This window comes from Megachile rotundata, chromosome 15 (assembly GCF_050947335.1).
Source record: "Megachile rotundata isolate GNS110a chromosome 15, iyMegRotu1, whole genome shotgun sequence".
Taxonomy (NCBI): domain Eukaryota; kingdom Metazoa; phylum Arthropoda; class Insecta; order Hymenoptera; family Megachilidae; genus Megachile; species Megachile rotundata.
The window spans coordinates 7,391,563-7,419,316 of NC_134997.1; the positions used below are offsets into that span (position 1 = coordinate 7,391,563).

A 27,754-nucleotide genomic window follows, 5' to 3' on the forward strand; every position below is an offset into this window, starting at 1 on the left:
TAAATTCTTTTATTTCCATATTTCCAATTTCTCAATTTCCTGATTTCCCAACTTCCCAACTTCTCAACTTCCTAATTTCCCAATTTCCCAATTTCCCAACTTCTTAATTTCCCAATTTCTCAATTCCCCAATTTCACAATTTCCTATTTCCTATTTCCTACTTTCTCTATTTCCCAATTTCCCCATTTCCCCATTTTCCCATTTCCTAATTTCCCAATTTCGTAATTTCCTATTTTCCAATTTCTTCATTTCCAATTTCCAAATTCCCAATTTCTTCATTCCCTAATTTCCTAATTTCTTAATTTCCCAATTTCCTAATTTCCCAACTTCTTAATTTCCTAATTTCCCAATTTCCCAACTTCTTAATTTCCCAATTTCTCAATTCCCCAATTTCACAATTTCACAATTTCCTATTTCCTACTTTCTCTATTTCCCAATTTCCCCATTTCCCAATTTCTCAATTTCGTAATTTCCTATTTCCCAATTTCTTCCTTTCCAATTTCCAAATTCCCAATTTCTTCATTCCCTAATTTCCTAATTTCCTAGTTTCCCAATTTCCCAACTTCCTAATTTCCTAATTTCTCAATTTCACAATTTCCTATTTCCTACTTTCTCTATTTCCCCATTTCCTAATTTCCCAATTTCCAAATTCCCAAAATTTCCAAAATTCTCAAAATTCCCAAAGTTCCCAAAATTTCCAAATTCCCAAAATTTCCAAATTCCTAAAATTCTCAAAATTCCCAAAATTCTCAAAATTCCCAAAGTTCCCAAAATTCCCAAAATTCCTATGGGTACAAATCCCAAGTTCCTAAATCCCCAAATTCAACATTTGTAAATTCTCAAATTTCCTAAATTCCCAAATGCCCAATATTCCCTTCTGCACAAATCCCCAAATCCCCAAATTCCAAACTTCTAAAAATTCCCAAATTGCACCGTTCCTTCTCTAAAAATTCCCTATATAAGTAGCTTCTTTCACTTCCTGTCGACCTACGCGCCAACTCTTGGTCTGGCTACAGTAACTGAACTGTCGAGTTGCATGAAAACACTTCTTATTAATCTCTCTCCAAACGACTAATATTCCTCAAACAGTAAAGTAAAATAGTGTCTTGACCATACCAAGTTAATTTATAAACAACATTCAGCTGCCTTGTATAAAAAAATTCAGACGTACACCTTGATATCTTTCAAACAAAGTCTAAATGCGAATATTAGGTCCTCACAAAATGCAGTAAATTGTGGTTGATTAATTTTACGGCTTAATTGTCGAGATATTACGTTCTGCGGAAGGTAAGAGCATGGCTCGAAATACATAAAACAATGGAAGTCATTGCGTCGTTCAGTAAATATCTGCAAGGACAGTAAGGAGAGGCGGAAAAAAAGAGGCAGAAGAAAGAAAATAATGGAATTCCCTTTACACCAAGGATATAGCCACTGACTCAGCTGGGCTTTCAGGTCCTCGACATAATGAAACGGAGCCCCTGATGTCATTTGGTTGGGCTTCCTCCAAGCATCAGAAAGGTTTTCTAAGACGACAAAGGAGATGCTGCACGTGGAGCTTGTACTCTGATGATACTTCTCGAATTAACCGATACAATTCTGTTCGAAAACAATTAGTGTAATTAAAAACCGACGTAATTAAAGCCGTATTCTTGAAACGTTTCGGCTATTCGAACATTGAATTCGTTCGATGTTCAATTATTCGATGTAGTAATTCTAATGGCTAGCGCAGAACTACGGAATGTGGGGACCGCTGAACATTCGGGATTCGACTGTGTGCAATTACACGTTTGGGATGGTAAAGGGTATTTTCATTTACAAAATGGTGAGTGCTTCGATACTTCGAATTGTGGTTTTAAAATTTCTAGTTTGGATTACTGAATTACTTCTGAATTATTAAATATTTGAAGTTTATTTTTGAACGATCACATATGTAAATTTACATATCAACATCGATGTGTGTTCTTAAATTTGTATGTAACTCGATACCAAAATTTTTTAATTTGAGAATTCGAAAATTTCATGGTTCCTAAATTGTGCAAGTTTAAAAGTTCCGAATTATATAATTTATATATTCCCAGATTTCCACATTCTCATATATGAAAAATTACTAGACTTGCAAATTTTCAGACGTATATTTTTATATTTTTAAATTCTCAAATATAAATCCCTAGACTTCCAAATTTTCAATCATAAATCCCCAGATTTCTAAATTATCAAATATAAATCCATAAATTTCTAAATTCTCAAACATAAACACCTAGATTTCCAAATTTTCAAATACAAATCCTCTGATTTTCTATTATTTAACTATAAAAATCCCTAGGTCGTCAAACGTTCGGTAATAAAAATCCCTAGATTTTCCAGTATTCGATCATAAAAGTCCCTAGATTTCCAAATCACTAAATTATGCAATTTCTAAATTATTAAATTTTTAATTCTATAAATTCCTAGATTCCTGTATTTCCAATTTTTCAAATTTCTAAAATTGTAAATTCTTCAATTCTTCAATTCTTCAATTCTTCAATTCTTCAACTGTTCAATTTTACAATTCGTTAATTTTTCAATTCGTCAATTTTTCAATTCGTCAATTCTTCAATTCTTCAATTCTTCAATTCTTCAATTCTTGAATTCTTCAATTCTTCAATTGTCCCATTCTTCCATTCTTCAATTCTTCAATTGATAAATTCCTAAACTCTTAAATTCCTGAATTCCTAAATTCTAAACTACTGACCCAACTCAAATTCCTATATTCCCAAATTCCACAAATCACTCAAGTTCCAAATTTCACAAATTATCAAATTCTTAATTTTTTAAATCATATCCCAAAATACCTGAATCACCATCTCCCAAATCCCACTTTACCAAACCCCCAATTTCCCCATACCAAATTCTCCAAACCAACTCCTCCAAACTCCCCCACCCTCCAAACACCCCAACTCTCAACTCTTCCAACAACCATAACTCAATAACTACCAAAACTATATAAGAATTCAAGAATTCCAATACTTAATAGTCTGAAAAAAAATTCCACAAATCAACTAATCAGAAACTTAATAAATCAGCTAATCAATTTAATAAACCAAATTAGAAATTCCATAATTCGCGAATTAGAAATTCCATAAACGCAGAAGTTCAAAGATTTAAAGATCCGCAAATCAGGTAATTTACCGAAATCATCCAAAATATCACCACCTCTTCGAACACCCTAACTCTCAACTCTTCCAACAACCACAACTCAATTACTACCTAAAACATATAAGAATTCAAGAATTCCAATACTTAATAGTCTTAAAAAAAGATCCACAAATCAACTAACCAGAAACTTAATAAATCACCCAAACGATAAGCCAAATTAAGAATTCCGTAATTCACAAACGCAGAAGTTCTTACGCAAAGATTTAAAGATCCGCAAATTAGGTAATATAACGAAATCATCCAAAATATCACCACCTCCTCAAAGACTCCTCAAAGTGCGACCAGAAGTAAGATCCCGGTAATATCATTTCGCGATAAGATTTAAATCTCACACCCCGAGCGCACACAGCATTAAGAACAGTGTCTAACTCGGATACGAAGGAGGAGCGAACTAACGCGATAGCAGTCGGTGTCTGTACAGACCGAATCTAATAGAGTTCGTGATCCACATGAAGGATCGCCGGCATCGAAATGAACTTTTACGCATTAATATGTATCGCGCGGTGGCTCTCCTTTACGGACTCGAAGCCGGGCCACACAGCTCGTGCACGACGAAATTTGTCAAGATAATGAGGGGACCAGGGCAACTCGTCGTTCTCTAATTTAGTTGGAAAGTGTTGCAAACCCGCCACCTCCTCTTGCAACTGTGTGTCATTAATAATTCCGCGTCGTTATACAGGGCGTGCGTGCGTGCACGAGATGGAACTTGAAGACACCGGGAAAACGCTTTTGCATATTATGCGCGTGTAACGTCGTCGCGTTTGGCACTCGCTCCAAAGAATATCATATCGCTTGAAATTCCAACAGGAGCAACATTTCATTTCGCGATCTGTCGCTGATATTCCTTGAGATTCAGACAGGGACGAGATTATTGTATTCCGGATGAGAGCTCGTGAATAATCATTTGGATGGACTTCCAAATTGGAACGAGATACTGTTGGATGGAATAATTTTATACATACTCTTATTTAATTTGGGTGCAGGCAGTACTTGGGTGAATTAGGACCAGCGTTTTTCATGTTTTGCAGAATTGAAAGGTATATGCAGATTGCAATTATGTAATTTAGCTACTTACATGATATTCTGCTACTATATTTATACATATATAGTTATTCACATGTATTAATATCTTGTATTTCCACTCTTTGCTTTGCTGACAGAATGTATCCCTTCCATAGAAATTCGACGCGTGGTAATTCAATGCGTGGTAGTCTCAGCGTATAGTAATTCAATTCATAGTAATTCGACGCACGGTAATTCGATGCGTGGTAGTCTCAGCGTGTAGTAATTCGATCCATAGTAATTCGACGCGTGGTAATTCGATGCGTGGTAGTCTCAACGCGTGGTAATTCGATTCATAGTAATTCGACGCACGGTAATTCGATGCGTGGTAGTCTCAGCGTGTAGAAATTCGATCCATAGTAATTCGACGCGTGGTAATTCGATGCGTGGTAGTCTCAGCGCGTGGTAATTCGATTCATAGTAATTCGACGCACAGTAATTCGATGCGTGGTAGTCTCAGCGTGTAGTAATTCGATCCATAGTAATTCGACGCGTGGTAATTCGACGCGTGGTAGTCTCAGCGCATGGTAATTCGACGCATTGTAATTCGACGCGTGAGTGTCAACGCGTGGTAATTTGATGCGTGGTAGTCTCAGCGCGTGGTAATTCCACCCATGGTAATTTAGAATGTTGGAACTTGATAATCTAGGAATCTGAAGATCTTAAAATTAACGAACCTTGGTATTTGAGGATTCAGTAGAAGTTTAGCGATTTGAATAAAGAGATCTAGAAATTTAACAACCTGGAAATTTAAAAATTTGCATATATAGAAATGTAGTCATTTCAATATTTAGAAATGTCATAATTTTAGAATATGAAAAATGATCAAGTTAACAAGTACCTCTTCATCGAAAACAAGCCTACGTGCATCTCAGTGGATTTAGTACACTCATAGCTCTTTTTCTAGTTTGCGCACTGTATGCAGCATGAAACACGATTATAATTGGTATTCAAGGTTATGCCTTGTTGCACCACTATTTTTATGGCAGTATTTCACGCGAGCAATTCAATTTTGAATAATCCTCACATCGTAACTAAGTTTAATTCAAGTTTAATTCAACATATTTCAATTTTTGTTTGTAATTATTTCAACTATTCACTACTTTCCAATTAGTCATTTTTAATTATTTCTATTACTTATTTTCACTTACTTCAATTACTTATTTTCATTTATTTCGACTACATATTACTGTGATTATTTATTTTACTCATCATTTTTACTTGTTTCAATTAAATTATTCCATCACTTCAAATTATTCCGACTAAACCATACATAAATAATTAATGAATGCAAGATTATGTCTGGGATAACTTTTGATGTTATGCACTTATATCGTCTACCAGATAATAAAACGACCCTAATTTTAGATAACGATCACGCATAAACAGGTATTTTACACGAGTATGACACGGTGCTGAATCCAGCGAATAAATTCACGGGTAAAAAGTTTGATATTTAAACAAGTGTAGTTTAATGTCGTTCGACAGCATACATTTAACGAGCATAATTATAAATGCTAATTAAATGGGTAGTGACTTTGATAGACAGCCGATGTGACATAATTGTATTGAAAATATGGAAAGCGTAACTCTGCATAACCTCGATTAAAATGCGATTAACCATACATTCTACATTCTTACAATTTTAAATTTCTTGTCAACGTTCATTCTTTTCAAAAAAAGTTGAAGCATAAAGTTGCATTTCGTGTATCGTTAACATGATGATAATAAAATAAATTAAAAAAAAAATTGTTCCTGTATTTCTTTTAAAATTTGTAAAATTTCAAAAATTAAAAAATTTTAAACATTATTCAAAATTATACTTAAATTAAAAAATTGCAAGATGCAAATGGTTATTTAGTACATTCATTATTTTTAACCGACCTTATTTGTAATTATTATCACAAATGCAGAAAAGTGTGACTGTGACCTTGAAAACAGAACGTATGCGCAGTCGATAACCGAGAGGGAAAAATATGCGCAGTGAAAGTAACATAACAGATATAACTAAACCAAAGTATAATAACTGCACTGCGCATAAATATCTAATACTGTTACATACTGCGCATGTTCCTTAACAAGCTTTGTCAAAATGGCGCATATGAGCTTCTGTATCTTGAAAAATTAAAATACTTATATGAACATAAAGAATTGTTAAAATTAATTCATGTTCTGTCGCTTAGTTACATATTGTTACATTTCTAATCTAAAAATGACCCATTGGACCATGGTCCATGCTCTCAACAATGTTTGATTAATATCTAAACAGATCAGAAGTATAAATAGATCTAAATAGATCGAAAGTATACGATATGAATCAGTCGAAAATATATCAAGATGTCTTAATCGATGATAAAACACCAAAGATCGAATTTGTAAACTTCCCTAGCTGGTTGGATGAAGAGGTCCTACGGTCGAGCGATCGTTTTAATAAGCAATAACGTTTGCCCTAGCTTGAAAAACGAATAACGGCGAGAAGAGAAGAGGTAAAACAGCGAGGCGAGACAATGGTAAAAGGCTCGCCAGTCCCAGCCCCTTTTCACTTTGAAATTGTCGGCGGCGAAGGGCACATCGACGCCACTTCTCCACTTGAAGGGTCAACGCGGTTAGCCGCGTGTATTGTTAGCAATTTCGACTCCCTTTTCTCTCTCTCTCTGATTTTTCCCCTTCTGTCTATTTAACCCTTTAAACGGTTAACAGGGAAGACGTCCTGTTGATACAAAACCAGCACCAACATTTTCGAAACTGCCTAATCATATGAATCTAAGCATTCAAATTTCCTTATAATATTTTCTGAAGAAGTTTAAATCATTTCATATGTTTGATATGAAACAAACTTGAGGAAAAATTTTGATAGGGTCTTCAAGATTTTGTAAGGTTTCTTACAATGTTCAAAGGATCTTCAAGGTCCTTCATATCTTCAAAATAATTCATACATTTTTATAAGAATTTCAGAATAAAAATGTTAAGACTCTCAAGCGGATTTTCTTGGATAATTTGTAAAGAATTTGTTCGTGAAGGTGTTTCTTTTCTCGGGAACAGCGATACTCGGGATCGGAAGTGGCCTCCATTGTGTCTAACAGCCACCCTATTCGTTCGTTTCCGGCCACCAACGTTTCGCCCGTCTTGCGAATTTCGAAGGTGGCTGGCGTTAGCAGCAGGTGGCAATGCACCTGGAGCTACGGCTGTTTTGTGCGATTGTCTCGTATTTCAGTGAAAACGGTATCAAGGGATTCGTGTCCGAGATATACGACGTACAACGTACCCTTAGGTGGCTATACCGTTTGTACTTTGCGTTAAACATGCGTCCATTAATATTACACGGTGCCCAAAATGCAGGTAACTCGAGCCGCAACGACGTAATTATACGTGAAAAGGTTGATCAAAGCTTGGGGATGAAATTCTATTTTGTAGGTAAAACTTTAATTCTGCTTTTGACGAGGATTTTGTACTTTGAGCATCGCTAGATAAGCGGATTTATTCGGAAGTCAGTACTGAAATTTAGATAACTTTGTGTTCGGATAAGTTTAGTAATGATCCATGTGGACGATTGATCACTTGTGGTAATTAACAATTGATCAGTGTTTGGTAATTTGACCTATAGTAATTCGTCGCGTGGTAATTCGACGCGTCGTAATTCGATGCGTGGTAGACTCAGCGCGTGGTAAATCGAACTACAGTAATTCGACGCGTGGTAATTTGATCCACAGAAATTCGACGTGTGGTAATTCGATTCATAGTAATTCGACACGTGGAAATTCGATTCGTAGTAATTCGACGCGTGGTAATTCGATGCGTGGTAATCTCAGCGCGTAGTAATTCGATCCATAGTAATCCGACGCGTGGTAATTCGATGCGTGGTAGTCTCAGCGCGTAGAAATTCGATCCATAGTAATCCGACGCGTGGTAATTCGATGCGTGGTAGTCTCAGCGCGTAGTAATTCGATGCGTGGTAGTTTCAGCGCGTGGAAATTCGATCCATAGTAATTCGACGCGTGGTAATTCGATGCGTGGTGGTCTCAGCGCGAGGTAATTCGATGCGTGGTAGTCTCAGCGCGTGGAAATTCGATCCATAGTAATTCGACGCGTGGTAATTCGATGCGTGGTAGTCTCAGCGCGTGGTAATTCGATGCGTGGTAGTCTCAGCGCGTGGTAATTCGATGCGTGGTAGTCTCAGCGCGTGGAAATTCGATCCATAGTAATTCGACGCGTGGTAATTCGATGCGTGGTAGTCTCAGCGCGTGGTAATTCGATGCGTGGTAGTCTCAGCGCATGGAAATTCGATCCATAGTAATCCGACGCGTGGTAATTTAATGCGCGATAGTCTCAGCGTGTGGTATCCACTCTTCAAAGGTGGACAATTGATCACTTGTCCACATGTGATCAAACAGATTACAAACGCAACCAACTTTGAAACACCCTATAACCTTTCCTATGCAATCAGCTATTTTTACTTATGTACATGTCACCATAATTATTTACATACGAGTTTATATTCGTCAAAGGAGAAAATAAATATGCGAAAGTGAGGGGAAATCCAGGATCACAAGTAGCACCATGTCACACAACGTCGATTACGATTTTCATATTCCCATATACAAATTCCTACTTTAAACTTTCTTTTCGCCCGTCAGCATAGTTACAGGCCCTAATTAGATACCATTCATTTTAACTCTGCCAGCTCCGTATGATAATGTAATCCGTCGGCAGACGCGGAATAAAACTAGCTCGGAGTCTGCTTCGAATCCCGGCGTCTTTATTCAAATTTCGCGTCACTCGATTAAGCAGTCGATTTGCTCTGGATTTGCTTTCGCAAGAACTTTACCGGCTGTGACTTTGAGCACGTGCAAATTCGCGGGGATCCGCTCTAATAGCTCGCGCTTAGGCGTCCGAGGGAAAGAGGGTAGAAAGAGGCCAGTGAAGATGGTAGTGCTGGTACGCTTGAGACGAGTATACAGGGTGATTCTCCTGTTAGTAGACTATGGAAATATTCGTTAAGTGCATAGTATGACCTTAATTTCATCTTTAAACGCGTTCGGACAAATAACGTAGATAACTGATCCGAGTCCATATAGTCAATGTGGCAGAAAACTTCTGAGGACGTGCTAGATGTAGATGTAGATGTGCTAGATGACCTATGGGGACTGACAGGTACATCATCTTCCTTTTTGATTTTGCTAGTCTGGGTGGCATTGAATGTCTGACCATCTATCTATAGTAAACAGATCCTTAAGAGTCGTTCAAATTAGGTAAATAACGAGGGAGGTAGCATAGGTGTGAAGGGGACTTATGTGGTCTAACAAGCATTTCATCATTTCTACCTTACTGATCGGGGTTTGACCACCTGTCTGGCTACCTTTTTAGCTTAAAGATACGTTTACATTAGATTAGTAAGTCATCTAAGTGGTTAAACCTGCCTTTTTGGGAAATTCAAGGTAGGGAGCCTATATGTGAGGCTCATCATGCCTTCCTCACTTCTAGCTTACCAAACGGGTTATGGACACCTGTGTGGCTATTTTTTAGCCTAGAAATACGTTTACACTAGATCAGTAAGTCGTACAAGCGGTTAAACCCTGCCCTTCTGGGAAACTGAGGGTAGGGAGCCCATTTGTGAGGCCTATCATGCCTTCCTCACTTCTAGCTTACCAAACAGGTTATGGACACCTGTGTGGCTATTTTTTTGGCCTAAAGATGCATCTACACTGATCAGTAAGTCATTCAAGTGTCCGAACCACGCCCCTCTGGGAAACGTCTAAGGGAGCAAACTAGTGGGGCTTTGGTACTTTACTGACTTCTATCTTACCCAACAGGATTTAGCCACTTGCCCAACTATTTTTCTAGTCTAAAGACTTGTTTACACTAGAAAAGTAAGCAAGTGACAGCACCTCCCTCGGGAAGGGGAACTAATCTGTTAGGATACCTCATGTGTTCCTTCTCTGTCTTCCACAATTTCTTAACCCAAAGACATTCACATGAATCAGGTCAGATAAAGACTTCGAGTTAACAGAAGCAAGAAGGCTGATATCTGGTAGATTATGTTTCATCCAGCATTATTTGTCTGGTCAGTGTCTGGTCACTAGTCTGGACACTTGCCTAGTGGAAATACATCTTCAAGAATTCATATTGTCCCCTGGCACATGTCCATACGTTTTCTTTTGTAGTCTGCTTCCGGAAGAGCCACCATGTAGATACGTAAACTCCGTAGTGGTAGTTCCACTGTATCCCCTCGTTTCTGAGCCGCCGCCATGGCGACCGAATGTCTTTCCCACCTTGACGCAATCTACTTCGAGTACTTATGCGATTCTCCAGCAAATTCGCATCAGACGCGGAACTTTGTCCGCCGGCTCGCGCAAATGGCATTATCGCATTGGCGTCCATTAATATTATTAGCCTGAGCCGTTCCAGAATTCCTACTCGCAGATCGGTTTTCTGTCCACTGATACAACTTGCGAAGAACATACTGATGACGCGCAGATGGATCCCTTGCTATTAGGTTATCAGGAAAGTTCGTGTCTTTTCACACCCCGCAATTTCATCATCTTTTTATCGAATGCATTGTCTGGTAAACTGATCCACAAGGATTCTACTCAGATGCGAACAGATATGTAGAATTTGTCAGATACTTATCTCCTTTGGAATGAGAAACGTATCAGTCTGATAGTATCTCAGAGATGAGGTTACTTTCCACAATTCCGAATTTCCATTGCAGGTATTAAGTTTCTAAATTTTCTAAAATCATACTTATGTGATCAGGAATTATACAAAACTGATTCCTGTTGATGTTCTAAGTAAATGGTGAGTTACAATGATATTTGAAATGAATGCCGAGTTGCAGGAACACAGCAAGTATTTCTGTTGCCACGAAAGTATGGTTACTAATTGACGGGGTAGAAAATACAGTAAATTTCTTTTCATCCACCGATTCCGTGATTGTAGATGGATCGACGATTTAACAAGACATTTCTCCGAGTGTGAGTTATCGTTTAATGAACTCTTCGACTTCGGAACGTTGAAGCACCCTAGAGTCTAGTGCACCGTACAGGCCTGGCCTCGCCACTCGAGCTAAGGGCTGCCAACCGCCAATTCTCTCTCTCTTTCTCGTTCTAGCAAATCCCGCTGGTGTGTTGCCCCCTCCGCCCCTCTGCCAGTTAACCGGGTCCGAGGAGTCGCGATAATTTGCGCGAAAGAGAAGAAAAATAAGAGCAACAGGCTAAAGAGAGAGACAGACTGGAGTTTTTAGCGTTCGATTTGTCGGCACAATTAAACGAATTAATAGGCGTCGCTCGACTCGTTCAACTTCCCTTCGTTTGACGACTCTCTCTTCATCCACCCCTTCATCCCTGACACTGTCGATTACAATGCCCGTCGTTTGTCCTTTCGCTACAAGCCCGATAACAATCAAAGTTTGCGTCGAGATGCACCCTGTTGAGGCCGAAAGTCCGAACTGCTCTCGCGTATTTTTATCCCCGTCGAATTTAGGGTGAAACGGTTTATTCGGAAAGGACGTTGACCCCTGGAAATATTCTTAACTGATGAAAGATTAACCAGGTAACTGTGGAATTTAGTTTCGAAAGATCGCCACAGGGTGCGGAATTAAAAACAACCAACGACATGCATATACGTCGAACGCAAAGCAAATCGTCATATTATATATTTTACGAAACACGAGGAAGGATTTCGTCTTTATTAGCCAAAAAAAAGTAACAATTCGTTTCTGAATACGTTATTCAAACGCACCGCAATACATATTTGGTACGACGTGTATACGCGTCGAACGCACTTAACTGGTTAACACTTGATCACTTGTGGTAATTACAAATTGATCAGTGTGTTGTGATTCGACCTATAGTAATTCGGGGCGTGGTAATTCGACGTTTGGTAATTCGACGCGTGGTAATTCGACGTTTGGTAATTCGACGCGTGGTAATTCGATGCGTGGGAGTGTCAGAACATGGTAGTTCGATCCATAGTAATTCGATGCGTGGTAGTCTTAACGCGTGGTAATTTAATCCATAGTAATTCGACACGTGGTAATTCGATGCGTGGCAATCTCAGCGCGTGGTGATTCGATCCATTATAATTCGCTGCGTGGTATTTTCAGCGCGTGGTAATTCGATCCGTAGCAATTCGACGCGTGGTAATTCGATGCATGGTAGTCTCAGCGCGTGGTAATTCGATGCGTGTTAGTCTCAGCGCGTGGTAATTCGATCCATAGTAATTCGACGCGTGGTAGTCTCAGCGCGTGGTAATTCGATCCATAGTAGTTCAACGCGTGGGAATTCGATCCACAGTAATTCGACGCGTGGTAATTCGATCCACAGTAATTCAACGCGTGGTAATTCGATCCACAGTAATTCGACGCGTGGTAATTCGATCCCTAGTAATTCAACGCGTGGTAATTCGATGTGTGGTAATCTCAGGGCGTGGTAATTCGATCCCTAGTAATTCAACGCGTGGTAATTCGATGCGTGGTAATCTCAGCGCGTGGTAATTCGATGCGTGGTAATCTCAGCGCGTGGTAATTCGATCCACAGTAATTCGACACGTGGTAATTCGATCCATAGTAATTCGACGCGTGGTAATTCGATGCGTGGTAGTCTCAGGGCGTAGTAATTCGATCCCTAGTAATTCAACGCGTGGTAATTCGATGCGTGGTAATCTCAGCGCGCGGTAATTCGATCCATAGTAATTCGACGCGTGGTAATTCGATGCATGGTACTCTCAGCGCGTGCTAATTCGATCCATAGTAATTCCACGCGTGATAATTCGATCCATAATAGAAAGTCCAAACTGCTCTCCGCGTATTTTTACCCCCGGTAAAAATAACACCCGTCGAATTTAGGGTGAAACGGTTTATTCGTAAAGGACGTTGACCCCTTGAAATATTTTCAACCGATGAAAGATTAACGCGGAAAGAGGTCGGGAGACACGGGGTAGTTCAGCTCAGACATCATCAAAAATTCTTTTTCTCTCTCTCGAGATGCGGTGGGAATTTAGACACAAAGGGAAACGGAAGTTCGTCTTTCATAAAATAACAATTTAGCGAATTAGAGGGCTTCAAAGGTGGCAGAAGCGGCAGGATCGGAAGCGAAAGAAACATACACGGAGGATGGAACAAAGTAGCTGGCAAAGAAAATGCGAGAAACAGGGACGATAAGAGGTTTAAAGGAGGAAATTTTTCTGAGCGATCGAAGAAAGCATTAGAGTTCCTAGCGTGTTACTTTCCGCGCGTTTCTTTCTTTTCTTGCTCGCCTTATCGTACCTATTTCCATTCCTTTATCCTTCTCTCTCAAACAAGCCGAATCGCAACAATTTACAGCTGCATGAAATTAATACAACTCAGACTTGTATATTTTAATCCCGATATTTTTGTCGCTGGATTTCACAATCTTTTAAACTTCGATTAAACCCCGATAGCGTGCGAAATTGTATGAAAACGTTTCGGATGATAAAAGAGCGCGGTCCAAGGTCGTCCAGTAACAATAAACAGTAGCGAGATATTTCCAGGCTTTTAACGGCTCGAATTAAAATAAATCAAGCCCGTTTAATTCCGTTTCGATTATTGCGATCAGCGCTGGAGCATATTCGTGGGTAACGGGTCGACAAAACAAATTTTGAAATCTGTGGGATCGGCATCGTGTTGGCGATGTTCATGAACGCATTACATACGTTTCGATGGGCTCCCATATCGCATGCACGGTACATTGATTTAATCCTGGATTCTATATCGAACCACGGCTACGCGAGCACGCCGCGTAAAAAAGCAATTGAAGGGACGCTGTTCATCATCCACTTTCGATCTGGATTATCCAGGCCTAAAGTGGGGGATGCGTCTGATAACGGATCACGATCAATTTTATCACGTAAGAACGGCCGATCGATGTAATCGGTCGTGTTTCTGTTTGTTGGGTTAAGAGGTTTTTGGATTTGTTAGGGAAGTTTGGGTATGTGGGAATTTCTGGGATTAAGAGATTGTGGAGGTGGAAGTTTGTAGACTTGACAATTTGTGGACTTGGAAATTTGTCAATGTGGAGATTTGGGTGTTTGGATATTTGTGTAGTTGCAGATTTGTGGATTTGGAAATTTGTGAACATGGAGACTCAGGTATTTGGACATTTGTGAAGTTGGAAATTTGTGGACTTGGAAATTTGTGAACGTGGAAACTCAGGTATTTGAACATTTGTGAAGCTGGAAATTTGTGAGTTTGAATATTTGTGAATATGAAGATTTATGCATCTGAACATTTGTGAATTAGGCAATATAAGAATTTGGAAATTTGTAGACATGGAAATTTGAGAATTGGTAAACTTATAGATTTGACATATGTGGACGCTGAAATTTGTGAATATGGAGACCTATGAATTTAGGTAATTATAAATTAGCAAATTATAATTTTGTAAATTTGTTAAACTTGTAAATGTATAATTTTGAAAAATGAATGAATTTAAAAATACAAAAATTTAAAAAATTGAAATAACAAAAATTTAAAAATTCAAAATGATAAAAGTAGAAAATATAAAAATGCCAAAATATGAGAACTTCATAATTAGAAAATTTAAAACCTTCCATAGAGCCTAGATTCAAAAATGTAATTTAGAAAATGAAGTTTACAAAAGTATGAAAACTTGAAACACGAAGAAACGTCCAAACTATAATCATGATCAATCATTCGACCCGTTTCATTTTACAAATAGTAGCCAAGCAAAAGATGATCTTACTGGCGTTATTGTTACAAGAAAATCCAAGTTGGCTCGTGTAATCTTCGAAGAATACACTTTCGTAGGAAACGACGACATTTTAAGCCGAGGAGAATCCGTCTTTCTGCTTGGCTCCCCTTCAAGAAATTTCAGTTCATGCAAAAGCCGTTCGATGTAGGTATATGTATAAAGGAGCAGATGTCTTGCCACCTTGGCGCAATCAGCTTCAAATGCCTTCTCTAGAATTCACATGCGACCGTAACAAACTCTTTCTGCTCGTCCTGATAAAACTAGAATCCCTCTCGACTCGAACCAATAGAAAACGCGGTTCTGTACGGTAGAAAAGAAGTCACTCTGCTGAGAACTTCTTTTATTAGACATACGATGTGACGGTTTCATGGATACGTGTGCTCTCGGTACGTTTGCACTTAACTCTACATTTTCAGATATTTAATAGCCACTTATATTTACCTGATATTTAACAGCCACTTATATTTAGATTGTGTTAGACTTTTATGTAAAATGGAATTATAAAAATAAATGAGTGCTAGATAATAGAGTAGCTTGTCGAATGATTTTTCTACACGATGAAGGTTAATGTAGGTTCTGATTTGAAATAAGGAATATAAGGTCCGCCATTTTGATGGGTTCTGTGACACTAGTCAACATGGTGCCTAAGGTTAGGTTAGATTTTCATTCAAACCTAATTTCATTAGGTTATATTTTCATTCAAACTTATGAGATAGATTTTGATAAATTTGATGAAGATATAATTCATTAATTTTAATGAAACTGTTTGGCTTGATCGAACTTTCAGTTTGAAGTTCCTAAATTTTTTCGACTTCGAAATCTGAGAATTGTAAAATTTCTATCTTCTTAAATCTTGACATTTATGATATCCCTAGATTCTTCAATTCCTAGCTACACAAATCCCTAGAAACCCAAAGTTTCAAAAATTCCTAAATTTTTCAAATTTACAAGTATTCAAATATTTATATTATAATATTTCTGAGTATCAAAAATCCCTAGATTTCCATATTCCTAGATGCCCAAATACCTAGATTGTCAAATCCCTATATCTTCAAACATCTACGTACTCAAAATCCCTAAAATAACAAGTTCCAAAAGTTCTCTATTTTTAAGTGTCCAAATCCCTAGATTTCTGTATTCCCAAATACCCAAATCCCTAGATTTCTATATTTCCAAATGTCCAAATCCCTAGACTCTCAAATTCCCAAATACCCAAATTCCCAGATTCCCATATTATGCCAAAATCCCTAAGTTCCAGAATACCAAATCCCTAAGTTCCTATATTCCCAAATACAAAATCGCTAGATTCCCATATTCCCAAATAGCCAATTCCCTAGATTTCTATATTCCCAAATACTCAAATCCCTGGATTCCCATATTTCCATATTCCCAAATATCCAGATCCCTAGATTCCCAAATACCCAAATCTCCAGATCCCATATTCTCATATTTTCAAATACTCAATTCCCTAGATTTCTATATTTCCAAATGTCCAAATCCCTACATTCCCAAATACCCAAATCCCTAGATTCCCATATTCCAAAATACTCAAATCCCTAGATTCCCAAATACCCAAATCCCTAGATTCCCATATTCCCAAATACTCAAATCCCTAGATTTCTCCATTTCTAAAGCTCCAAATCCCCAGATACCCAAATTGCAAAACACCCAAATCCCTAAATTTCAATATATCCAAATCCCTAGGCATCCAAATTCCAAAATTCCCCAAGTCCCAGAATATCAAAACAGTAAAGAATCAAAGACGTCGACAAACCCGTACCGAAAACAACGAAGCGAGCGTAACGATCGCATAATCAGCATTAAACAGCGGCAATAATTTCAGCCGCAGAAGGTTAGGTTAGTACAGGCGGGGAGGAATGGGCGGCACGCTTATTATCACGCGCGTAGGCAGAGCAGGACGATTGTCAAGAAGAGTAACGAGCTTCCTCGGCGGTAAACGGAGAAACGGGAATGGTGGCCAGTTTCCGCGGCCGTTTATTTCACGGAAGGTCGGCGTAGCTCTCGTCTGGATGGACGCTTCTTTCAATGAATGTTGAATTGCTTTATCCACTGCAAAGCCATTTCCATTTAGGACCCCACCGCCCGCCATTCCGTACGCCGCTCCGCACACTCGCGCAAACGGACACTGTCGTCGCAAAACCTAACGTATTGTACCGTCACATGCAACCCGACGACGTCTCCGCAACATGTAAATTTTCCCTTCGCAACGTACGCGTAACTTTAAACCGACGCGGACACCAAGATGAATACGAGCTTACAGCGCGATCGGATTCGGATAACGACTGACCCTGCTTTCGAGGACCGCCATTTTGTTGCCGCCCGAGATCATTTGGATTTCTTTGTATTATGATAGATTATATTCATGTATGAGATTTTCTGGGATTTTCAATTTTTTGAGAGTTTTTTATGCAATTTTTGTGGTTGGCAATTATTGTGTGACCGCCATTTTGTTGACGCTCGGCTGATGGCCGCTTGGACGTTGTGAGATGATTTGGATATTTTGTGCATTTCGTTAGATTGTTTTGATGAATGAGATTTTCTGGGGTTTTCAATTTTTTGAGAGTTTTTTATGCAATTTTTGTGGTTGGCAATTATTGTGTGACCGCCATTTTGTTGACGCTCGGCTGATGGCCGCTTGGACGTTGCGAGATGATATGGATTTTTTATGTATTTCGTTCGATTGTTTTGATGAATGAGATTTTCTGGGGTTTTCAATTTTATAGGAACTTTTTATGCAATTTTTGTGGTTGGTAATTATTGTGTGACCGCCATTTTGTTGACGCTCGGTTGATGGCCGCTTGGACGTTGCGAGATGATTCAGATTTTTTGCGTATTTCGTTCGATTGATTTGATGAATGAGATTTTCTGGGGTTTTCAATTCTATATTAGTTTTTTATGCAATTTTTGTGGTTGGTAATTGTTGTGTGACCGCCATTTTGTTGACGCTCGGCTGATGGCCGCTCGGACGTTGCGAGATGATTCGGATTTTTTGTGTATTTCGTTCGATTGTTTTGATAAATGAGATTTTCTGGGTTTTTCAATTTTCTAAGATTGTTTTATATAATTTTTAAGGTTGGTAATTATTGTGTTTGGACGTTTTGAGTTATTCGAAATTTTGTATGAGGTTTCCATGTGTATTAGTTAGGTTATGAAATATTTGTAAATTTCTCAATCTTCATAATTTTCTACACTTTCCTAAATTCTTTTACATTTTTATAATTTTCAAAAGTGCAGTTTCTACAAGAAACGTGAGACAGTTTTCACTGACTAACACATTTTTGTTGCAATTTAAAATCTTGAAAATGATCTTGAACCAACTATCTTCAAAATTGAATTTTATTCCCACAAAAAATTCCACAATTTTCATTTTGCAGAAAAAGTCACATTTACCAGCGACTTCAGCGAACGTTCAACGATAGATCAAACTCGAGGACATTCGATTTGTTCATCAAATTTAAACGGAGTTCGAAATTATCGTCGACCTGCAGAATCATTTTAACAGCGTTTTAGAAGCAGTTTCGAAAGCGTGTTTCGCGAGTAAACGTAAACCCCTGTAGGCGATTATAACAAGAGGAGGAACGACATGGGTAAGATCCCGAAGTTCGGGATACACTTATGTCTTTCTAGGATAAAGCTGGCGAGCGGCAGGCGGCGTCAGCCGACGAAGAAGAAAAGAGAACGAGACAGAACAGCAACAGGTTGCAAGTAGAAGTTGCGGATGTTAAACGAGAGAAGACAGCAGAGTGGCTCAAGGCGATCTGTATTGATTTCCTTATGAATGCTTAAATTACAAGTGTATCATTTCGCTTCTAATACCACGGATACATTCTTTATTTATTTTCTGTCGGGAGTAAAAGTCTGCTGTGGTGCGCTGTCGTTTGGAATTTTATGCGAGGATCCTTGATGTGATGCCATATGAAAGAAATTAATTCTATGAAAAATGTTGTAAGAGAGAATGGTCGGAATTGGTTTAGGGTCGTCATAAATTAACCCCTTGATTACTATTTAATTTCCAATGGTACGTAAATAACAATAACAAACATATGCCATAAACAAGATCGGTTTGTTTATGTTTAACCTTATGATTTGAAGGGTTGAAAATTTGAGAATTTGGGAATTTAGACATTTGGAATTTTAAGGACTGATCAGTGGAGAATTTGGGAATTTGTAAATTTGATGACTGAAATTTGGAAATTTAAAAATTTGAAAATTTGTAAATTTGTAAATTTAAGCACTGAAATTTGGAAATTTAAAAATTTGAAAATTTGAAAATTTAAAAATTTGTCAATTTGATGACTGAAATTTGGAAATTTAGAAATTTGGGAATTTGTTAATTTGATAACTGAAATTTGGAAATTTAAAAATTTGAAAATGTGTAAATTGTATGATTGAAATTTGGAAATTTAAAAATCTGAAAATTTGGAATAAAATTAAGAAATATACAATTGTATGTACAACAATACAGCTTATCACGTCAACTACAGCATTAACCACATATATCATACGTGTCCAACAATCTAAAATACATTTTCCATCAATAATAAACAAACAAACAACACCAAGCAATTTTCCCATAATAACAGTTATTCACCAGTTTCAAAGAGATAAAATCCGTAAAATTTCGATAAAAATATTATTTACAACCTGTGAATTACAGTTGGTCATACATACAAACAAAAGATGCAATAAAAGATACGACAATTAACCTTGCTGTTATGTACGTCATTTATTCAAAGGTAGCTTTGTACTAAGGGTGACTATAGTCACTCGATACTAATCACCTGTTGCACGCGAAAAAACATAATAAATAAAGAAACAAGAGACAGCGACATAAAAATTGATGATATAAAACAAAATAAATGGTGTGGAGAAGAATAAACTGTGTGGAAGAGAATTAAAAGCTGGCACATTTTAAAATGTGAAAAATGTATTACAATTGTGTGACAAATTCTATCAAGTTATGCAATAAATGGTATTTCGTGTAAACAATAAATCTTGAAAATCAACAAAAATGATATGAATTTTTATAAGAGTATTGTGTTAATATTTGCAATAGATGCAAAATGAATGATGTTTGTTAGAAAATGGTTAAAACAGGTGATTTATTATAAACAAAATTAATAGTTAATAACTGTATGTACAAGTTTTAAGACCCTTTAAATTGTTGCTTTCCCTACATTTTTAAATTCACAAATCTCCAAATTTTCAGACACTGCTGAAAATCATTTTCTTCATGAAGTTTTCAAAGTTTTAAATTGTCACTTCTCCTCCCTTTTTAATTTCATGAATCTCTAAATTTTCAGACACTGCTGAATATCATTTTCTTCAGAAAGTTTTCACAGTTTTAAATTGTCACTTCTCCTCCATTTTGAGATTCACAAATCTCCAAATTTTCAGTTTTCAATTGACTTCTCAAAATCACTTTCTTCAGAAAGTTTTTCAAATTTAAAAGTTTCAAAATATCAAGTTTGAACAGTTAACAACTGTATCTGAAAATAGGCTAAAAGAAAAGGTATACAAAGCAAAAAACGGATCCACAAAAAAATGGCGTAAAAACTAAGGAAAATATAAATGTGGGGAAAACCTTCAGAAAAATCTGGACGAATTATCGAAAGAAGAGGTAGACCTTGGGAAAAGGTAAATCTGGAGCAAAGATAAACCCAGAAAAAGTTGGGTTTGCAAGAAATGTTGTCTCAAAAAAAGATATATGTCGACAGGTGGAAAAATCGCAAATTTCAAGAAAAAGTAGATCTTGAGAAAAAGTGGGTCTAAAGAACGGATAGATCTAGACAGAGGTTGATTTGGAGAGGAGGTTGTTCTGGAAATGAGTAGATGTAGCGAAAAAGGTGAACTTAGAGATAGGTAGATGTGGAGAGAGGGTGGATTTAGAAAGAAGTGGGTTTGGAGGAAAGGTGATGCTAGAAATAGGTAGATTTGAAGAAAAGGTGGACCTAGAGAAAGGTAGATTTGTAGAAAAGCTGGACTTAGAGAAAGGTAGATATGTAGAAAACGTGAACCTTGAATAACGTAAATCTTATGAAATGATAGGCCTAGAGGAAATGTGGACTTAGAAAAAGGTGGATCTGGTGAAAAGGTGGACCTAAAACAACGTAACACTTGTGAAAAAGTAGACCTTGAGAAAAGGTGGATTTAGAGGAAAGCTGGACCTAGAAGGAGGTAGATGTGGAGAAAAGGTGGACCTAAAAAACAATAGATGTGGAGAGAAGATGGACCTAGAAAGGGATAGCTTTGGAGGAAAGGTGACGCTAGAAATGGGAAGATCTAACGAGAAGGTGAACCTAGAAAAAGGTATGTGTGCAGAGAGAGTGGACCTAGAAAAAGATAGATTCGAGGTGGTCCTAGAAATGGGTAGATCTAACGAAAGGTGGACTTAGGGAAAGGTAGATGATGAAAAAAGGTGGATCTGGAAAGAGATAGATTTGGGGTAAAAGTGATTCTAAAAATGGGTAGATTTGGTGAAACGGTGGACCTAGAAAGAGGTAGATATGGAGGGAGGGTGGTCCCAGAAAGAGATAGACGTGGAGAGAGGGTGAACCTAGAAGGAGATAGATTCGAGGGAAAGGTGGTCCTAGAAATGGGTAGATCTAATGAAAGGTGGACCTAGAGAAAGGTAGATGTGGAGAAAAGGTGGACCTAGAAAAAGATAGATTTGGAGGAAAGGTGGTCCTAGAAATGGGTAGATGTGGCAATAGTTGGTGCTAAAAAAAGGTAGATAGAGAACGACCTACTGTGACGTAAACCTTGTGGAACTGAACCTTGAGAAAAGGTAGACCTAGAACAACGTAAACCTCGTGAAACCTTAGACCTTGAAAAAAGGTGGACCTAGTATAACATAAACCTTGTGGAATGTTAGACCTTGAGAAAAGGTGGAAGTAAGACATAAACCTTGAGAAACCCAGAAAAACGTAAACCCTAAGAAAAGTACACCTAGAAGAACATAAACCCAGTGTACCTATATGAAATCTGCACCACTACCTCCTCCACTAAATGCTCCCCAAAACGTGTTCTCACATGAAACCTACTCTTAGTAGCTCAACAAAGAAATAAACCTAGAGACTACGCACCCATATGAAACATAGTAATCCAAAAATTGTTACAGTATCCAGAATAGACACACAGCTCCACAAAAGCTAGAGCTAAAAACATGGCTGGTAAAATTGTACGGAGTTTATTTTTATCCCGAGAAAGGGAGCAGAATATACTCATAACAAGAAGATGGCAGACTATCCTCAACAGAAGTCATACAGCCATTACGGTAGTATTTATGAAAATTAACCAAGGCACTCTGAACCCTCTTTTGGTGTCTCTCTTTCATTCACCTCTTCATGGCCGACGTATCCCGTTCTTCTCTCTTTTTCCCCGCGTACGTTTTGTCTTCTAACTTTGCCTAGCTACCAGGTTTCTCCCTCTTGTTTCGTAAGGGAAAATCCGAGCTCAGCTGCCGCCACTGTTTGCCCACGTAATTACGTGGAATTCATGTTAGGGGGTGGTGCACGTGCCTGTGGTCGCGTTACTTTTATTCTTATACCATAATTCAGGTCGAGAAGAGGTCTCTTTTCCCTCTGCAATTTCTTCGCTACACTCGTTTCCCTCCTCCGGTTTCTTTTCCCTTTTCTCTACCTTTTACCGGCAACTAAACTGTTTTTCTCCGCGGCAATTCGATATCATGGGTGTTTCTTGAAAATTAATTGAACCTGCAGTTGCACGGGTTTATCTTTCGCGGGACTGAGGGCTTCATTTTGCCGGAAACAACTGTATTTCTTGCATTCGATCGAATTTATTCGTGTGGAACTGACTTCTGGGCAAATCTGGGTGGACTTTGAGGTGGACTTTGGTTAGAATATGCACATTCAAGCAATTTTTAGTTGCTTTCTTAGTGTCTACGTCTTCAACTTTTAGAGTTTTTAAGATTTTGAAATTTTTTAGTTCTCAAGTTGTCAAATTTTAATTCTTATAAACTCACATATCTTTGCTTGCTCACATGTCTGTAACCCCATATCGTCTCCCACATGTGACGCACTCAAAGTTCACATGTAGTGATTTTGAACTCACGTAAAATTTGATGAGTGAAATCACAAACTAATTTCATTCAAGATTAAAATAAAAACTTGCTGAGTGAAATCACAAAACAATTTCATCAAAATTAAAATTAAAACTTGAAATAAAAAATTTAATCCAGCAAGTTTTATGGAATGTATACAAATTGAAAAACCGATTAACGAATGACATCCAGAAATAAAAGAGAAGCTTCCCTGGGGAATGTGGAAGAAACAGAATTTATCTGCAACATCTGACGAACGTTTTGATCGAATAAAAATCGAAGAGACATCTTTCCCCTTTTCTCTGATTTGATAGTCAACGCCAATCGCGGAAGCCACTCATCTTCGCTGCATTCAATTTGCACCGAGTGACTTCCAATTATCCGGAGCACCAGCAATGAAATCCGGGTGAAGGTTGAGATCGTTTGTCATATACCGGTTCTGTTTGTGTATGAATATTTACGACAGGCCAACAGCCAGAATGCAGAGTCTTTGTCGTCCGCAAAAAAAGCTGGGGAAAAATGACAAACATTTGAACCGACCGAAATAAGGCACCCCATGAAACGTGCATTTTCGATGATTAAAGACGAAGGAAAACTGCTGCAAAAATTTTGGGAGTAGTTTTGAAACTACTGAGTTAAATGTACGCTTATTTTTATGTCGAAGATGATATGGTATCATTCATTTTAATAAAAATCTAAATTGCATCATAATGAAACTTTGAACTAGTAATTTCACATGGAAACTTTATGAATTTTCTGAAAAAGTAAATTATCAAAGTTAAAGTATATCTTTGGTAAAATAATTTAATCATCAAAAAATTCATTCAAATGTGCTCGAATACAGACACAGAAAATAAAACAATTTTCACTGACATAAGCATAACCTTCCATAGGGGTATCAAGAGATCATAAGTAGACCTCATCCAAAGTTTAAAATCACGGTTCAAATACTCCTAGTGTCAAGTGAAAGTTAATGCATTCAAAGTGTTCAAAAAGTCATCATCGAAGTGCTTAAAATAAAAGAGTCATCATCCAAGTGCAAGGAATTAAAATTGAAATAAAGGGAACTTGAAAATGCATGATAGGATCCACATGCAAGTGTAGATGAGACTAGGGAAGAATTTGGATAGGATATAGCGAAACTAGGATAGAATCCAAGGATTTCGAGGATTGTAACTGTTGTAGGAAAGAGAGAAAGGTAGGGGTAGGTCTACAGTGTGCAAGGGTAGTATATACCCCAGGGGTGTGATAGTCGTACGATGTATGGTTATTGGGCGGCTGGCGGCATCGATTCTCACAACGAGGGAGCCACAGATCACCCGGAAACTAAAACTCCCGCCATACCACCCTCCATCGGCTTCCACCCTTCCTACTAGACAGATCACGCTTCCATCCCTTGGCTAAATACTTTATTAGAAAGTTATACGGTTTTCCCCTGGTGTTTCGGATTCGAATTCGACCACGAAACACCAGCTGATCCGTGAAGCATTCGGAACTTGTTACGCCAAGTCGCCATGTTTCAGATCCTAGGGAATTTACGGTGCTAGCTCGCTTAGCGGCTTCTTACGAGGCTTTAACCCTTAAATGCATATAGTTGTATAAATGCAACATATCAGTTTTGATCTTATAAATTATATACAAAATGTAGGAAACCTGCAATGAGTAGTGTTGCAGATATGCCACGTACCAATCAAATACACAATAGCGTCATCTGTTCGTTTTAATTTGAATCAACCGCTTTCAAGGTGTTTTGTTAGTTGATAACTTTTGGTGAAATTAGAAAATCATGCATTTAAGGGTTAAATTTTATTTGCTATTACTTCACCCATTAATATTTGGAATATTTAATATTTGGAAACAAAATAATGGAATTATTCGTTAGACAAAATAATAACTCATTACTTAATTTACCCGATTAAATATTTGAGAACGAACTATGAAATTATTCATTAGACAAAATAATCACTGACCAAATGATCCAACAAAATTTTAAGAGACGACCTAACCAAGAAAATCTAACTAAAATTGCATCCTGAAAGAAATGAAGAAATGTAGTGTCAGAGGGTTCGACAACAATTATTTCCAAAAGGAACTCTTCTCACAGAATTCTAACTTGGTGGATTTGTAATTCGATAAATTAGCAAACTGGTAACTGGTAAATTGGTGAATTAATAACATGGTAAATGAGTAAACTGGTAACATGATAACTTGGTAACTTGATAACTTGGTAACTTGATAACTTGGTAACTTGATAACTTGGTAACTTGATATCCTGGTAACTTGGTAACGTGGTAACTTGATAACTTGGTAATGTGGTAACTTGATAACTTGATAAATTGGTAACATGATATATTTGTAATTTGATAAACTAGCAAATTGGTAACCGGATAAGATAGTTACATTGTATCTAAATAAATTGGTATCTTGATCAATTACTAGCTTAGTAAATGGGTAAATTGGTAACTTGGTAAATTAGTAACTTGATAAATTAGTAACTTAGTAAATTAGTGTGTTCATAAATTGGTAACTCGATAAACTTGTAATTTGATAAGTTAGTAAATTGATAACTTAGTAACTGAATAAACTGAGAAATTGATAAATTTGTAATTTGGTAATATAATAACTAGGTAAATGTTAAAAATTGGTAAATTATTAACTTGATAACTCGGTAAAAAGGTAACTTTATAAATTGATAATACTCTAACTTAGCAAATTCGCAACTTGGTAGATTAGCAAATTGATATCTTAGGCAATTGGTAACTTAGTAAATTAGTAACTTGGTAACTTGTTATACTGGGAATTTGGTAGATTGGTAATTTGGCAACTTGGTGAATTGCAAACCTAGTATATTGGTAAATTGGCATCTTATTAAATTAAAAACTTGGTAACTGTTTAAACTGGAAACTTGGTAAATAAGAAACTTGGTAACTTGGTAACTTGATAACTTGATAAATTGGAAACATGATAACTTGATAACTTGGAAACTCGATAACGTGGTAACTCGATAACTTGGTAACTCGATAACTTGATAACTTGATAACTTGGAAACTTGATAACTTGGAAACTTGATAACTTGGAAACTTGATGACTTGGTAACTTGATAACTTGATAACTTGATAACTTGGAAACTTGTAAATTTGGAAACTTGATGACTTGGTAATTTGATAACTTGATAAATTGGAAACTTGATAACTCGATAACTTGGTAACTCGGTAACTTGATAACTTGATAACTTGGAAACTGATAACTTGGAAACCTGATAACTTAGTAACTTGATACCATGGAAACTTGATGACTTTGTACCTAAATAACTTTGTCACTTGATGACGTTCTAACTTATCAAATTTGTAAATATTTCGGAACAAATGATAGCATTATTCATTAGACAAAATAATAACTGCCAAAATGATTAAATTTCAAGACAGACCTAATCAAGAAATCCCAACCAAAATTACACCCTGAAAGAAATGAAGAAATGTAGTGTCAGGGGGTTCAGCAATTGTTTCCGAAAAGAGCTCTTCACAGAATCTTTATTGCGGTATATTGCACAGCCGATGAAATCCACAAAGTCCCATTGTTTCTTAATTATTGTCGCAACGAGTGCGCTTTCCGGCGAAATCGAATCTAATATAGGGTGTAATAGGGCCGGGATACGGGGTCAATTGCGCGGCAATACTCCCGTCGTGTACAGAGTTTGTCAACCTTCTCGTGTTTGCAGATCCGTAAGTAATGCGAGAACCGGGATACGAACGGGTGGTTCCATTCGCGTGTACCGGCAATAACGACGACTGAGAACACACCAAGCGTCAACAAGGAGTTTGCCAACGTCCCTGCGATCTATCGCGTGTTCCGCACCCTCGATCGATCCGGATCGCCCAATTGTCCACGCCTCGAATCCTTCTCAAACGTCTTAGATCGCGTAGTTTGGACAGAGACAATCCGTCGACCATCCAATAGCCTTTGTCTCCGACAACGTTTAACTATCGATCGAATGGAGTTATCTAGCTTTCGAAGCTTCTTTCTGCAGTTTATAACTTACTGAGAGGAAGGAAAATTCGAAGAGGTAATGGAAATTGGGAAGAGCGATAAATTATAATTGTTACTCTGTAGGGTTAATTATAAATTATAATGGGATCAATTATAAATTACAATGGGATCAATTACAAATTTCACAAGTAAGGGCAGTTGTTGTTGTAAGATAGTTTTAAATTATTAAATTTCCAAATGATACATTTCCAAATTGCAAATTTATAATTCTCCAATTTCTCCAAATTCTAAATTCCAAATTACTAAATTTCCAACTGAAAAATATCCTATACTGCAAATTTATAAATTTCCCAATTATCAAAATTCTAAATTCTGCCTTCAAAATCTCCAAATTAGAAAAATTCTGAAGTTTTAATTCATAAATTCTCAAATAATCAAAACTCTAGATTCCACATTCACAAAACCTTCAAAGCATTTCAAATTAATTTCAAAATTAAATTAAATTCAAAATCTATGCACTCCCTATACCTAAAACACTATAATATCAACTATAATATAATATCTTGGTAACGTGATAACTTAGCATATTGGTAATTTGGTAAATTGGTAACTTGGTAAATTGACAATTTGGTAACTTGCTAATTTGGTAATTTGGTAACTTGGTAAATTGATAATTTTGTAACTTGTTAATTCGGTAATT

At 37.3% G+C, this 27,754-nt stretch overlaps 1 protein-coding gene across 18 annotated transcripts in view; it reads right to left on the reverse strand.

The window, feature by feature from the left end:
* LOC100878152 (protein muscleblind) overlaps positions 1–27,754 on the reverse strand; it is a 491,425-nt gene that overhangs the window by 89,932 nt on the left and 373,739 nt on the right. The window lies entirely within an intron of this gene.